Below are 4,910 nucleotides of genomic sequence, written 5' to 3' on the forward strand. Positions count from 1 at the left end.
CATCACATAAAGTGATGGTGTGTATGCAGCATTACAGGAGAGAATTTCCTAGGGGTAGATTTCCTATCACTTCCAGTTGTCTCCTTCCGTTTGCAAGTAGGAGTTGTTTGTAAGTTGGATGTTTGAAAGTAGGGGCCTGCCGTATATACTCTGCAGAAATGTGGGCCTTAGGTGTTGGTGTTGCCACAACACTGTAACCCCTCACAGTTAGTCTTGGTGGGCGCTGGAACGCCCTGCAGTGAACTAATTACATGCCATTGTTGAACAGTGGTAGAAAAATAGGGCCTTTGGTGGTGGTGGTGGTGCTGCTGCTGGTGCCACAACACTGTAAGTCCTCACAGTTACTCTTGGGCGCAGGAATGGGTCCTGCTGTTAATTATTAGATCAAGAATTGTAATTACATGCCCCTGTTGAACAGGGGCAGAAAAATTGGGCCTTTGTTGGTGGTGGTGGTGCTGGTGCCACAACACTGTAAGCCCTCACAGTTAGTCTTGGTGGGCGCTGGAACGCCCTGCTCTGAACTATTATATTAAGAATTGTAATTACATGCTATTGTTGAACAGTGGTAGAAAAATTGGGCCTTTCGTGGTGGTGCTGGTGCCACAACACTGTAAGTCCTCACAGTTACTCTTGGTGGGTGCAGGAATGAGCCCTGCTGCAAAGTATTGCATCAAAAATTGTAATAACACGCCCCTGTTAAACAGGAGCAGAAAAATTAGGCCTTAGGCACTGGTGCTGGTGCCACAACACTGCAACCCCTCACAGATACTCTAGTTGGAGTGCAGGAATGAGTCCTGCTGCAAAGTATTGCATCAAAAATTGTAATTACACGTCCCTGTTAAACAGGGGCAGAAAAATTGGGCCTTAGCCACTGGTGGTGGTGCCCAGAACCAAAAATGTTCTTACAAGCTATCAGCATGATCATTGAGGAGGAAGAGGATAGTCACTCAGCATAACAGGATAGTCACTCAGCATAACAGGATAGTCACTCAGCATCAGCATAGGCAGTCTTGAAGGGATCTGACATTTCAATAAAAAATATTTGGTTACATCAGCATCAGGTGCTTGGTAGCTGGTGGTGATCCAAGACTGATTCATTTTTATAAAGGTCAGTCGATCGACCGAGTCGGTGGACAGGCGAACCCTGTGATCGGTTACAAAGCCTCCAGCAGCACTGAATGTGCGTTACGAAAGAACGCTGGATGCAGGACAGGCCAGTAGCTCAATTGCATACTGTGCAAGCTCTGGCCAGTGATCCATCCTCAAGACCCAGTAAGCCAGAGGATTTTTCGGTGTGAAAGGTGTCCAAGTCTGATCTTGCCCCTAGGTATTCCTGCACCATGTAAAACAGACACTGGCGATGGTTGCTGGAACCGGTCATACCTCGGGGCTGCGGACTAAAAAATTGTCTGAACGTATCGGTAAGACGGACACCTTCTCCACCGCTCCTTCTTTGACTGACCGAAGCCTCAGCAACACGTTGTCCAAGACCAGGATTTTGTAATCTCCCAGTCTCTGGGAACGCATTGCACAGACCTTTCTGCAAGGCCTACCGAAGATATTTCATCCTCTGCGACGCTAAGATAAGGTCCGCAACCTTACCCTTGTAACGTGGATCAAGGAGGGTCGCCAGCCAGTAATGATCCCTCTCCTTGATAGCCCGAATATGAGGATCCTTCCGCAGGCTTTGCAGAATCAGGGAGACCATGCAGCGTAGGTTTGCTGAGGCATTCGGTCCGGAGTCCTCTGGGTCACTCAGGACAACATGATCCACAGCAACCTCCTCCCAGCCACGTACAAGTTTCTTGATCCCTTGAAGACTGCTGCTGATGCGGAGTGCTAGGCTCCACCTCCATGCTGACACAATCCTCCTCTTTCTGTGTGATAGGCGGGCAAGCAGGAACACTGTCTGGATAAAGGGGGCCTTCAGAGGTAAGGAAGTCCTCCTCTTCCTCCCTCTGTTCTGCCTCAAGTGCCCTGTCCATTATTCCACACAGCATGTGCTCCAACAGGTGGATAAGAGGGACAGTGTCACTGATGCATGCACTGTCACTGCTCACCATCCTCATGCCTCTTCAAATGGTGACAGGACAGTGCATGCCCTGACCCTGTCCTGGTGCCATATTGGCACAGATACTCATTGATGCGCGTGCAGCCGCTGCAGCATGGCCAATGTAGAGTTCCATCTGGTGGGCATGTCACAGATTAGGCGGTTCTTGGGCAGGTTGTATTCCTTTTGGGGGTCAGCCAGCTGAGCACTGGCATTACATGACCATTGGGAAATGCACACAGAGTTTCCTGGCCTGCCTCAGGACATCCTGTAAGTCCGGGTACCTGCCCAAGAACTGCTGCACCACCAAGTTAAGGACGTGAGCTAAACAGGACACATGGGTCAGTTGTCCCTGTCGGAGGGTGGAGAGGAGGTAGGTGTCATTGTCGCAAACCACCATTCCTGGCTTAAGCTGGCATGGCGTCAACCACCTCTGAGCCTGCCCCTGCAGAGCTGACAGAACATCTGCCCCAGTATGGCTCCTGTCCCCCAAGCACACCAGCTCAAGCACTGCATGACATCTTTTTGCCTGCATACCTGCATAGCCCCTTGAACGCCTACGGAGCACCACTGGTTCCGAGGACAAATCAGCACAGGAAGAGGCCATGGAGGAAGAAGAAGAAGATGAGGGGGTGGAGAAAAGAGGTGTGTCACAATCACCAGCAGTAGCATTTTGGAGGCGTGGTGGCGGAACAACCTCCAACATTACTGTACCTTGTCCTGCATCCTTCCCAGCTGCCAGCAGAGTCACCCAATGCGCCGTGAAAGATAGGCAACGTCCCTGTCCATGCCTGCTGGACCATGAGTCAGCGGTAATATGCACCTTACCGCTGACCGCCCTGTCCAGCGAGGCATGGACATTGCCTTCCACATGCCGGTAGAGAGCCGGAATCACCTTCCGTGAGAAAAAGTGGCGTTTGGGAACCTGCCACTGAGGTCTTGCACATTCCACAAACTCACAGAAGTGGGCAGAGTCTACCAACTGAGAAGGCAGCAGTTGAAGTGCTAGCAATTTGGCCAAGCTAGCATTCAACTGCTAGGCATGTAGATGGCTGGGAGCGAACTTCTTTCGGCGCTGCAGCAGCTGGGGCAGGGAAATTTGCCTGGTACAATCTGACGTTGGTGTACCGATAGCAGATTGCCCACAAGTACTTGGCTGTGACACACCTAATTCTATAATTTCATTTCTCTCAGTGCAGGCTTCAGAGAGGACTGAAGGTATAGTGGGGTTGGAGATCCCAGCTGATGAGAAGCAAGGAGAGGTCCACTTTGTCCTTTGGTGTGGGTCTTTTAGGTACGCTTGACAACGAACTGCATTGTAGGTCAACATATGTCTGGTGAAGCATGTGGTGCCCAAGTGGATGATGTTTTGGACACGCGAGATATGCTTGCGACATATTTTGCAAATAGCAGCGGTGCGATCTGATGCACTCGTCTCAAAATAGGCCCACACCAAAGAACTTTTGGAATAACGCGGAGAGACAGCAGCGTCCTGCAAATGCGGAGCTCTGCGGTGTGATGCAGTCGGTGTGCTGCCCTTAAGCTGGCCCCTGGAGGGCATCCTGCCTCGTTGGAGATGTGCCTCCTCCTCCTCCTCCCTCCTATCAGGCACCCACGTGGAGTCAGTGACCTCATCATCCCCTCCCTCCTCATCACTGGAGCAAACCTGGCAGTATGCTGCAGCTGGGGGAACATGACTGCCAGATTGCTGTCCTTCTTGGGCACCCCCTTTCTCTGGGCTCAAGTTACTGCCTTCCTCTAGCTGGGTACCATCATCGGAGCCTTCAAAACACTGCGCATCCTCCTGCATCATGTACCCAACACTGTTGTCAAACAGTTTGGGGGACTCCTCAGGAAAACATGGTGGGGCTAGGGAAGGAGTGACTGATGCCATTGAGCAGAGGGGAGAGGCTGCGTTGGCAGCTGCTTTGCCAGACAAAGTACCCTGATACTGGGTGAAATAGGATGAGGAGGATGAGGACGGCTTGGTCATCCACTTTACCAAGTCTTCGGCATGTTGCGGCTCAACACGGCAAGCTGCCGAAAAAAAAGGACAAGCGTATCCCACGGCCACTTGCTGATGAGGATGCACCGTGTCCACGACCAGCACTGTTGCCTATAGACGCAGAGCCTCCTTGCCCTCTTTCGGCTCATGACTGTCTGCCTCTCCTTGTTGTCCTTCCAGACATACTAATGGCTTGCAGGGAGATGTAGCTGCACAAAGCTGGGATGTATATATTTATACTGCAGCTAGCAGAATCAACTGCCTGCTGTAGTATTATTAGTAAGAGAACACCAGCAATTGTCTTCAGTTAGCTTTAGTTGCACACTGTGCAGAGGACACAGTACACCAAGTGAAAATACTTTTAGATCCCTGCCTGTGGTATTAGTATGAGAACACCAGCAATTGTATTCAGGTAGCTTTAGGTGCACACTGTGCAGAGGACACAGTACACCAAGTGAAAATACTTGCAGATCCCTGCCTGTGGTATTAGTATGAGAAACCCAGCAATTGTATTCAGGTAGCTTTAGGTGCACACTGTGCAAAGACACAGTAAAATAACTGACAATACTTGCAGATCCCTGCCTGTGGTATTAGTATGAGAACACCAGCAATTGTAGTCAGGTAGATTAAGGTGCACACTGTGCAGAGGACACAGTACACCAAGTGAAAATACTTGCAGATCCCTGCCTGTGGTATTAGTTTGAGAACACCAGCAATTGTATTCGGGTAAGTTTTAGGTGCACACTGTGCAAAGGACACTAAAACTGAATACTGGAGGTCCCTGCCTGTATTTGTATGAGAACACCAGCAATTGTATTCAGGTAAGCTTTAGGTGCACACTGTGCAAAGGACACT

This window comes from Rana temporaria, chromosome 1 (assembly GCF_905171775.1).
Source record: "Rana temporaria chromosome 1, aRanTem1.1, whole genome shotgun sequence".
Classification (NCBI taxonomy): domain Eukaryota; kingdom Metazoa; phylum Chordata; class Amphibia; order Anura; family Ranidae; genus Rana; species Rana temporaria.